The sequence below is a fragment of the Protopterus annectens genome, chromosome 1.part1 (genome assembly GCF_019279795.1).
Source record: "Protopterus annectens isolate FY-2018-M chromosome 1.part1, PAN1.0, whole genome shotgun sequence".
In the NCBI taxonomy this organism is placed as follows: domain Eukaryota; kingdom Metazoa; phylum Chordata; order Ceratodontiformes; family Protopteridae; genus Protopterus; species Protopterus annectens.
The window spans coordinates 847286441-847298691 of NC_056726.1; the positions used below are offsets into that span (position 1 = coordinate 847286441).

The window sequence follows — 12251 nt, forward strand, 5'->3', positions numbered from 1 at the left end:
TTTTTTCTACCAGAAAAAAAAGGAAATTGTGGAAACAATACAAGAAAAATGTTTTGGAGGAGGAATGAGGTTTAAGGGAAGGCAGGAACTGACCAATTTATGTAATGTTGGATTGATTACATTATACATAAAAATGCATGTGATAAATAATGTTAGTAACTCTGAAAAAGTTAATATGGTTTGTTTTCTTTTATATAAGTGTAAGCTTGCCTATGCTACAAGATAATTCAATAAAGGTATTATCTTGATCAGAAAGAGTGGGACTGGAATTAATTAAAAATTATGTTCTTATTATGCATTTATGAGTAACTATTCTACATAAGATCTTTAATATTAACTATCATTTGTATCTAAATTGTACAATGCATCTTGGAGCTTTTCTCCCCGGACCTCCACTGAAAATGGGTCAATTCGGCCCAGTGGACTTCCCCGGTAATCAAATTGCAAATAAATAAATAAATTAGGTATCAGTGCTGTCCATTTTCATTCTTCCTTAATGTATGGGTTTGGATCAGACTCAGCCACTTATTTCAGACTTAGGATCCAGCTCTTGAGCTCCTCCCTGTTCCCATAATGCTCTGCTGTATCCCCAAAGCCTCTGATCAAGTTTGCAGCCCAATCCCCACAGTACAGAGGCAGGAGATGAAGAAAGAAAGACAGGGCTCAAACCTGGAACTGTAGGTTCCAATACAGTCTACCAGATCTCTCAAGGAGCTTTGTATGGGGGATGGATGGGAGGAAAGTTGAGGAAGAATGAAAATAGACAATGCAGATGCCTAGTTATGATAAAAACATAACTTTTACATCTGATGTCCTCTTCATTCTTCCTTAACATATGGGACAGTGTCCCCAGCTACGTTGCTCTTGGGTGGCCTTCATGAAATGATATTCTGGAGCCATGCTGAACCAAAGGAGGCTCCATTTCAAGAAATAATTTCCAGTTTGTAATGAGAAACAAAAGTATGACAAATGGACCATGTAGCTGCAGCACAAATGTCAACAACAGATGTTCTGGACCAAAAAGCAGATGATGTGGCAATGGATCTGATTGAGTGAGCCTTGGAAGTCTTGGGTAATGCCATGCTTTTTTGGGAGTAAATCTAGGAAACACAATCTGTTATCCATTTAGATAAAGTGACTTTGGATATTGGATAACCTACTCTTTTTGAGAAAAAGGAAACAAAAGTTGGTCTGATTTTCGGTACTGTTTTGTCCTATGAAGATAAAAATGTTAACTGTCTCTGCACATCCAGGAGATATAGCATGTATTCTCATTTGTTGGTAAAATTTGGAAAAAAGACTGGTAAATGAATGGAATAGTTAATGTTATTCACAGAAGCCACTTAAATAAAAAGAAAGGGTTAAGTCCATAAGGAGACCGTGACCTTATGAAAAATAATGTATGGAGACTTGGAAGACAGGGTCTGGAGTTCAGATATCTTTGCAGAATTGATGGCTACCAAAAAACTGTCTTCCATGATAGAAACTTCAGATCAGATTTAGCTGAAGGCTCAAAGGGTTTCTGTGTTAGGCTTTGTAGCACAACTGTCAGGTCCCAAGGTGGACAAGGATCTTTAATTGGAGGCCTTAAAAGAAAAATTCCTTTCATGAAAGCTTTCTATAGTATAGAAGAAGCCAGTGAAATATGTCTGTTGCCCATATGAAAATTGGAAATAGCTACTAGTTTGAATTTAACTGTAGGAAAAACTCTCTCCTTCCTCAAACAGCACTGTCAAGAACTGTAGAATCTTAGAAACTGGGGCAGAAAAGTGATTAATGCCTTTATAGGAAGTCCAACGACAGAATCTTTTCCATTTGCTTTTTTTATATCTTTTTGAGAAGCCAAAATAATACTGCATACAGGGGAAGAAAGCCTGGGCTGTTGATTACTGGAAGTGGAGAAGCCACGTGGTTAGTCTTAGGGCTCAAATGTTGGGATGTTAGATCCCTTATGGGTGTGACAGGAGATCCAAAGTTGGCTCCAGTATCCGTGGCGGATAATGAAGATGAGAACGTAAGAAGGGGGACCATACTTGCCGAGGCCAGAAAAGGGCAATGAGGATCACCGAGCTCTTCAATATGCTTGCTTTCTGTAAGAATTTGGGAATTAGGGAAACAGGGGCTAAGCATAAAGGAGACCATGGAGCCATGTGTACCTCACAGCATCTCTTGGTGACTCTCCATGAGGGGGGATCAGAGTGAAGTACCTGCTGCACTTGTTGTTGAGGGGATGGGCAAATGGATCACAGCAAAGTCAGACCCAATGCCGGAAGATCATCTTCACCACAGACTGATTGAGACACCACTCATGGGGCATCAGAATGGATCTGCTTAGCTTGTCCACTAACATGTTTTTTTCCCCTGGAATCTGTGTCACAACTAGAAAATGGTCTGAAGAGATCACCCATTCCTATACTCTCATAGTCTCTCTGCAAAGGGCATAAGATAGAGTTCTTCCTTGTTTGATGATGTACCAGAAAGTTGTAGGTCTGAGCTGCAATACTCCTGAAAGGAACAGCATCTTGAAAGTTCTGCAACACTAATTGGACTGCTCTCGTCTCTAGGATGTTGATGCAACTTGGTCTCTTGGGGGAACCACGTGCCTTGGACTGTTCTTCCAAAGAAATGCTCCACACCTCAATTGAGAAGTGTCCAAGGTCACTGCAGATGCAGGGGCTAGAAGAACAAAGTGCCTGCCTAGATGTAGATCTTTGGACTGCACCCACCAACTGATATGTCTTCTGCAAATTGTGGTGAGCAGGATTTGATAAAATAGGACTTGGTATAGACTAGACCATTGCACAGCTAGCAACCATTGTAGAACCCACATAAAAAGCATGCCAAAGGAAGTTAACACAGTAGTCACTACCATGGAACCTAATGCTTGCAGTACTGACCATGCTAAAGGAGGTGAGTGAGTAAGGAGAAAGTGAACTTGGGTCCTTATCGTAGAGATACAATGCTGAGGTAAGGATACTATTTGATTTGTAGTCCCTAGAAGAGTGCCAGTGAACTCCAGGCTCTGTACTGGGTTTACATTCGATTTGGCATGATTTATAGTTATTCCCAAGAATTGCAAATCTGGAGCAAATAGTCCCTGGCATGTAGAAGTAGAAGCTTGCAGGGTGCGGTAAGGAGCCAATCATCTAGATATGGAAACACCTGGAATCTTTGAGTCTCAAGTGAGCTGCCACCACTGCCATGCACTTCATAAACACTCTTGGGGTTGTGATGAGTCCAAAGGGCAGGGCTCTGAAATGTTTGGCTCCAAGACAAAAGCGAAGATGTCTTCTGGATCACCTGTCTATTTTGATACGATAGTACACATCCTGAAGATCAACAGAGCACATCCAATTGCCCTTGTGAAGAAATGGCAGAATAGACTGGATCATGACCTTTCAGAACTTTGTTTTCTTTACAAAATGATTTAAATTGCTTAGATCTAAAACAGGTTTCAGTTCCCATTTTCTTTGGCACTAAAAAGAAGTGTGTATATGTTCCGAATCCTTTCTGGTCTGGAGGGACGTTTTGTACGACTCTCTTGTCTAGCAGCTTTAGGATCTCTTGTGCTGCTGCTGCCTTCCTCTTACTGGGTGGAACACTGGGAAGTTTCTTCCTTTTGAGAGGAGGAGGAAGAAGGGAAAATGGAATGTAATAACCTCTGGATATTAAGTTTCACACCCAGTATCTTGTGTTATATTTGCCCAGGCATCTGGGTGCAAAAACAATCAACTTCTGACTGCCTCCAGAGTTGGAAAGTCAGGCCTGTGCTTCAGGAGTGCTGAAAAGGCCTGTCCAAGAAAGAATCTCAAAAGCCCTGACTTTGTGGACCTCCTCTGCCTCTAGGGCAACGTCTGCCATTGAAATTTCCTCCTCTGCCTCTGGAGGAAATGCCACGGGTGGATCTTGGAAAGAACCTGAGATTTACAGAACTACATCTTCTTGCCACCTCTCTGATTCCTAGAAAAGGTTCATTGAGGCATAGAAAATGTGATTCCTATGGCAGACGGAGTTTTTCCTTCTAGCTCACTGCAGGTCAGTATCTCTTTAACTGATTGCCCAAACAGAGACGTTCCATCAAAGGGGCCATTAACAAAAAACATTTTAAAAGGTTGCGTGAAGTCACAAAGCTGCATCCAGGCATGTCTCCTTATAGCAATCTCAGAACCAGCAGCTCGTGACATGCCTTCAGCTATGTGAGAGATCCAAGTCTTCAAAGTATTGGATATAGGCAAAAGAGTGGCCAGTTCAGAGGATGTTCTTTTGAAGTCCTCAGAAGACATGGACTCGGACAGTATTTATAAGTTCCTTTGTCAAATCTCTCTGAAGTCAAGTGAAATATGCCAGATAATTAAGTGAATGCAGGGAAAAGGTTGCCAAGGTGAAAACTCACTTTCCAAACTTGTCCAATGCTCTAGGACTCCCTGTTAGGTGGATGGACAGTACAGCTCTGTTCTGCTAGCTTCTTTTTGGTGGCTACTACCACACCATAGCATCTACTGGGACCCCTTTGCTGTGGTGTGGTATGTTGGAGGGTGGTGCCAAAAACTTGGCAGGTCTCTCTAGAATGGCTTCAATGGTGTCCAGCTCCTTCCGAGCCTGATAGGCAGCTAAATTAATAAGTTCATCCACTGGGGGTTAACCCCAAGACATAGGCCAGAACCAAAAGCCTCCAAAAATACCGATTCTTCTGGTGAGGTGTTTTGGGAAGACAACCACCTTTTTGTTTCAGGATCTTTAGAATATCTCCAAAGGAGATGTCATCAGGTGGTGACCTGGGGGACTACCTCTCCTTCATCAAATTAAGTATCCTTTATGAGACATTCCAAAGGAGAGTTAACGCGTCTCTTTTTACATGTTCTTTTCTGGTGAACCTCCACAGGAACTGGCTGGACACTTACTGATTCTGTCTGTCCCTGTGGAATAGGTCTGTACGACTCAAAGCTAAGAACAAATGGAGGGAAGAAAGTAAAACCTGAAACGTGAGAGGGCAGTCCTCTGTGGAGGGAAAAGGCCCTTTCCACCATTTCGAAGGCAGACAGAACCAGAGAATTTCCAACCCGCTCCTCGGAGCCAAAACTCTGGAGAAAGGCAGATCTGGAACCTCCCTGGATCTGCACCTCAGAGGCAGAACTGGATACAAACTCTTGATGTCCAAGGCTACAAGAGGAAGGGAAGGATCCAACAAAATTGGAGCAGAACCCATCCCCTCAGACCTGACGCTGACACTTCAGCACATAGAACATTCTGATCTGATGGCATCAGAGCAGAACTGGTCAAGGAAACCATAAGAGTGGAAGAAGAAGCTTTCCTTGGATATGACACTGGACCCCTCAGGGATTTTGGATCCTAGGTCTCCAAAACGTGTCTATATTGCACAACTGAACTTTTAAAAGTTTGAAAATCATATGGTCGACACCATATGTTCGAACTTTTAAAAGTTCAAAAATGTAATTAAAAAAAATAAACCAAAGAAAAAACCTACCTGAACAGTTTAAGCAGGGGGCATACACCAACTCTGAGATCGCACTACAGGGCAGAAAGGGAAATCTTCCTATTCTGCACTGTACAGAGATCTCTGTTAAAATGTTCGAACTTTTAAAAGATTATATGGTGTCGACCATATAATGTTTGAACTTTCAAAAGTTCGACAACGTGATATAGACTCTCCAAAATTACAGGATGGATTGGAGAAAGAGAAAATATGACTGCAGAAGTTGTAGGCATACTCGTGGATTCAGTAGGGGATGGAGCTGATAAGACCCCAATCTGGATCTGCGCACTGAGAAATCTTTCTCATCACCCTATTCATGTCTGCTTCAGACAAGCTCCTACATTACTAGAGGAGGAAGTGGAAGGAGGCATAGAGTGCTTCTTGGGTGTCTGAAGCAACCTCAAAGGTAGGGTAGGAGAAACAGGTTTTATTGAATAATCAGGAATAGTACTCCTGTACCCAGAACGCTGTTTAGGATCCAAGGCTCTAGTAGTTGGACTTACTTTGATGATAAAACTAGATGGTTTAGTATCTGAAAGCTTTGGATCCAATGGTAGAGACTTAGGATCTGAAAGCATATGTTTTTCTAGATTTTGTAGTAAGCTCTGAAGAAGACCTGGGGGGATTTCAAAGTGGAGCTGGTTTACTATGTTTAGAGGGGGGTTTGAGCCCCTGACGTAGATGTAGATGACAGAAATCCTCTCAAAATGAGCTTATTGTGCCGATCCGCTAAGGCCCACAGATTAAAGGTAGATCAAATTTTACAGATAGTGTCAAGATGTTCAGCCACTAAACAATGCATGCACTGCATGTGGGCACCAGAATTTGGAATTTTATTCCACAAAAAGTGCACTTTTTAAACACTGTGGGCTTCTCTGACATGGCGGCAGAAAAAAAATACCCACAGCAATAAAACAAAAAGAATACAGTGACAGCAAGGAGAACCAGTAAGACTTTTTTTTTTTTAACAGTAGAAAAGTGCAAGCTACCAACAATGGTAAACAGAAAACACCCTTATAAGAAGGGTAAGAAGGGTAAAAAGGGTAAAAAGGGGATACCAACAATGGTATTAAAGAGTACCATTAAAAATAGAAGGACAGGCAAAAACCTAAAGCCAGTGAGAAACTAGGAAAATTAAGGTTGAGAGAAAAAGGTTAAAAAAGTTTTGCTACTATTCACAAGAACCCAAAAATTGCTTGAGAGTTATGGAAACCTGTGTTTGTTCATGAAGGCGGCAAACAAGACCTGAGGCTTTGGAGATGCAACACAGCAGTATGGTTACAGAGAGGGGCATGAGAGCTGGATCGTAAGTTTCAAATAAGCAGCAGAGTTGGAACCAAGGATCGGATCTAAACCCATATGTCGAGGAAGAATGAAAAGGACATCAGATCTAAATGTTTAGTAGCAGTGGGATCAGCTAAAGCCATAGCTGCTGGGTCAGGTTTGGGAATAATATATAAAAACATAAAAGACTAAGGAATTTTTATATCCTATCTGCTTTTTCGGGGCAGCTGGCCGACTATGAGGTTGTAACACACGTCCTCAAAAGTAGACAGAACAGGAAAAATGGATGCAGGTTCTGGAAATTCCTTCTGGAACAATTCATAGTATTTTCTGGGGAATGAGAAACCTCAGTATTCTCCCACTGAAAACACTGGGACATTCTAGTCTCAGAGAAAGCACCCCCTCTCCGAAGAATCAGAAACTGAGTTGCCCTCTGATTCTTAATCAGAAATCCAAGGAGAAAACCATGAATCTGTCCCTTCATCTTCCCATTCGGATTCAGAATCATAAATCTCTTCAAGAAAAAAGTATCCCTCTTTCTTTTACAAGAAACTATTTTACAAGAAGGCTGAACAGCATGAATTAAACTCGGATCCAGGCTCAGTATCCTACTCCTGTGCAAGTAAATTTGAGGAGGAGTAGGCACATGCTTAGTTTTTTTCTTTTTGACAGCAAAACTGGGGTCAAACGTGTTACGAATGTCAGCAGCAGCTTTCCCAGGGATGGGTATAGGATTCTGACACAACAAGAAAGCCTTCCCTGTTTCTTCTCCCGGACCAACATGAGTGGCTCTCCCTTGCCCACTGATACCCTAACAAACAAAGAGAATATGGCTAACCTCCATCCACAGAGGCCACAGGTGTTACACAAGAGGGAACAGGGATAGATTAGTGGTCTGAGGTACAACAAATAGCCATTGCAGAGTCACACACCTGTGACGGAGGTAAATTGCTAGCATGCTGTAGTGGCAAATGCAGTTTGCTTAACTTTTTCTTTCTCTGGCCAGAAGAAAGACTAACTGTAGGGCCAACAATATAGTATGCTCCATGGTCAAGCTGAAAATGGTGCCCGTTTCCCAGGGAAGACAAGCAGCAAATACCAGTAAAAACTACAAGTCCTTAAAAGTCACTTTTTTAAAACCACAGCAAAAAGCACTTTAAAATCAATTTTCTAGCCCTCCCCCAAAAGTAAACTAAATAAATATTTTTCTCCACAGAAAAAATGGTTTTCAGTTAAAGGACTTTTGAAATAACAGGAATAAAGAGCACTTCTGTTTAAAAATGCAAGACAGTCTTACAATAGTCCATTAAAATAGAAAACCCCTAGCTTTAAAATAACTTTCCTGAAGAGGAAAGTGATAAAACATAGACAATATTTGCAAAATGGAAGTTTTCTTTTCCCAACAAAGGAACAGTACCAAGTGCTCAATCCTCAAAAGCCTTACAGGAGTGCACTCTTCAGCAGCAGTACAGCTCTTACCGGCTTGGCATTCAAATGTGTCTTTTAGTCAGCTTAGCTAGAGATGCCTGACAGTTTGGGTGTGTGGAAGGTGCACTGCAGCTTTAGGAGCTGGCCGGCTGTTGTATCCTTGCAGAATATAACCCTTACAGTTAAGGCTATTGCAGCAGTGATCAATGTAATGAACATCTTACAGTTCTGAATACAGACTTAGAAAAGAAGGGAAGGTCACTGTTGTCTCAGTCAGAAAAGAACTGTCAAATGTATTTAACTTATGTCGCACATAGAGTTCTAAAGGATCCAGTCAAATAGAGGAACATGATGAAAGATGCACACAAAACCTCAACTCATTCGAGCACAGAAGCATCCCATGCTACTGTCAGAAACTAAGGAAAGAGTATTTTGAGGAGAGTGAAAGAACTTCAGGGAAAAATCCTCCAAATGCATGACAATTGCTGGAACACGTCACTATTCAACTTCCACTCAAGAGCCAAAGTGATCTTGAATCTGAGACTACCTGCTAAAATACTGCAGTTCACAAGCACAGGAAATATAGTGAAGTAAATGTTCACTGATGAAGCAGTTTGGTGAAAAAATAAGTGAGGTTTGCAACTGTGGGAAGTGAACAAGTTATACAAGAAAATTCATCCTCAGCATTTTTAGTACTTTAATGCATTTAGCACAATACACATATTACTGTATTTATTTAAAGGCAGCCATTGTACTTTTTTAGGACTAAAGGTTTATACTTACTGAAAGCATGCAAGACATTTTTTACATATGAGAGGAAACAGAGACATAAAAAGAACAGATAGCAATTACTAGAAGTGGGAACACAGGCTGTAACGTGCTGTAACATGGGTAATCTTAATTTTAGATCAGGTAATGAATGTGGGAGCAGACATTGATTCTGGCCAACTTCTCCTATCTGAAGGGTTAAACATTTTTTGAAACAGTACATAGTTTTCTCTGCTTGTTCTCAGCTAAGAGATAACTGGGGGTTCTGAAAACCTAATTAGTTTTTTTATGTGAATGTTTTCATTGAATTCAAGTGTCTTTAAAAATGTGACGTAGGTTAAAATGGAGATGAGACAAAGCAACTAGATAAGAGATCAGCCTTCCAAACAATGTGCGCATGTCAGTGAAAAACTTGAAATATGCACTGAAAAGACTGTTGTGTATTATAGGTGAGAGCAACAACTTTGTATCACAATGACTACTATGTCTGTATTATCATGAATGTAAATTGCCTTACATGTATACATACAACACATAGAGACGTGAAGTATATTAAAAACTATAAGGTACAAAAAGCACTGTTGCAGAACAAGAGACATGTGGATAGGAATGAGCAAATGAATTTGACAAAGAAATGAATACAGGGCAGACATTCAACAGAATATCAGAGACAAAGAAAAAGGTGAGTAACAATACTGGCTCTGGTAGTGACAGAAGAGGAAAAAATAATATTGGTAGATTTGCTTAAAACTGTTAATATGAGAATTCTGGGAGAAATAATCAGCTTTCAGCAGAGATTATTAATTATGGGTGGGAATGCAACCCAATATGCAATAGTAAGAATGTATTTGGGGAATTAGAAGGGATATATAACAAAAGAGGATAGATTTCTGAAGAAATATAGACGAATATTTGTTATGAAATATGTATATTTAGTAGTAAGAACTCAAACAGAATTTACTTATTATTCCCCACTGTACAAGAAATGGTCTAGATCAGATAAAAATTATATCTCACATTATTATGTGTATTTAATTAAAATCTACAACACATATCCATGTCTGATAACTATTTAAGATCTTGCAGCAATAAAAACTAAGATAAGAATGCAGGATAATGAAGTAAAAAGGAGAGACTGTTGCTTTCACACTAATTTGTTAAAGAGGAATTTAAGGAATGGGTAAAGGAAACGATTTTAAAGTTATTAGGGAAAATATAAATTTCTCCAGAAGAGATACCTAGTGAGTGGGATAAAATGAAAATTGGGTTTAAAACATGGTAGGAATAAGTGAGAAAGAGATCTGCAGAAAAGTAATAGGAATTATTTTTTTCTAAGTAACAGTAATTAAGAGGGGTTGATAAAGGTCACAGTATTGCAAAATAATGGGAATCTCACAAAACAAACAGAGGAGAAACTGTAAAGTATACGTACTTGGATAATATGCACAACTTTAGAATGACTGCTGTTAAGCACCTGTTTTTGGATAACACTACCAGAAAACATAAACTTTATCACAATGACTTAGGCAAGAGAAAATAGAAAATATTATTGCCAAACTTGGGGAGACTACAAGAAAATTAACCTGAGATCCTATAAAGGTATTAGAGATGCATCAACATTTTTATGAAAATTTATATAAAGCAGAGGAATGTGGAAACCAAGAAAAGGTACAAATGGAAATGTTTATTGAAGACCAAACAAGGCACAACAATTAATAGCTAATTTAAGAAGACATGAGATAAAATGGTAATGTATAATCAATCAATAGGGAAGTCTCCATGAACAGATTGCATAATTACAGAAGTTTGAAGGCTGGAAGAGAATAAAATGATAAGGTTAGGAAGGTTTTATTTAACACTATTGGAGGGGGGGTGTACCAGCAACTTGGTACTGTGGTGGCTGTATTAACCAAAGAGGGTAAAATACCCTCCAAACTCAGTTTCATATAAACCCATTTCAACTTTAAACTGTTACTATAATGTGTTTATGTCCATACTAGCTAAAACAATGGCAAAAGAGTTACTAAAGCTGATAGATATGAATGAATGAATGTAGTTTTATGGAGGGAAGACAGGCATTTGATATTAATAAAACAATGATATCCCAAGGGGGAAGCATAGTGTAAAAAAAAAAAGAAGTTATGTACTCACCATAACGTTCCATCTGAGCAGTTCTACTTCATTTGTCTTTAACCTGTGGGTATCGGATTTGAGCCAGCAATTTCACTAGCATCTGCTCCGAGCTCCAACTCCCCCCCTTACCCATAATACACCATCACTATCTTCCAACCCCCAGATCAAGTTTGCTGTAACTTGCACTGAAAACCCGACCTCAAAAAACACCTTACACACCTAAAATCAGTCAAAAAGGCTGTTCATATGGTAAGGCCGGGGGAAGGAGGTGGGGGGTGGTTGAAGACAAATGAAGTAGAACTACTCAGAAGGAATGTTATGGTGAGTACATAACGTCTTTATCTGAAGTAGTTTACTTCATTTGGTCTTCAACCTGTGGGACAGAGTCACCAGCTACTAAATACCTGGGTGGCCCTCATGGAAGGATATTCCAGAGCACCGCGGAACCAAAGGATGCTCTCCTACGAGAAATCAAATCCAATTTATAGTGAGAAATAAAAGTATGAGATGAGGACCAAGTAGCTGCAGAACAAATATCATCAGGTGAGACTCTCGACCAAAAGGCCGCAGAAGTAGCCATGGACCTAGTCGAGTGAGCTTTCACCTGACCCGGAGGAGACAAACCTTTATCCTTGCAGATCTGAAGGATACACAAGGAGATTCACCTAGCGATGGAGACCTTGGAGATAGGCTTACCCAAAAAGGGTTTAGAAAAGGACACAAATGATCAGATTTGTGAAAGATTTTTGTCCTGCGTAAATAGAATTGTAACTGTCTATGAACATCTAACATGTGAAGTCTGTATTCCATTTTATTAGCAAAATTTGGGAAGAAAACAGGTAAATTGATGTTTTGATTAATGTTAACCTGTGATGCAACTTTTTGGAGAAAGGAAGGATTGGTGCGAAAGGAAACCCTGTCCTTATGGAAAATCAAGTATGGAACTTTAACAGACAATGCTTGCAGTTCTGAAACCCTCTTAGCAGAGATGATAGCCACTAGAAACACTGTTTTCCAAGGCAAAAACTTAAGATCTATGGTTGCTGCAGATTCAAATGGCAGAGCAACCATCACTTGAAGAACCATAGTAAGGTCCCATGGAGGAATGGGATCTTTGACCGGAGGACGTAAGAGGAAGGTACCT

General features: G+C 39.9%; 1 protein-coding gene across 1 annotated transcript in view; it reads right to left on the reverse strand.

The window, feature by feature from the left end:
* The window catches only part of LOC122815150 (probable E3 ubiquitin-protein ligase HERC1), a 5886073-nt gene that overhangs the window by 3004505 nt on the left and 2869317 nt on the right, over nt 1-12251 (reverse strand). The window lies entirely within an intron of this gene.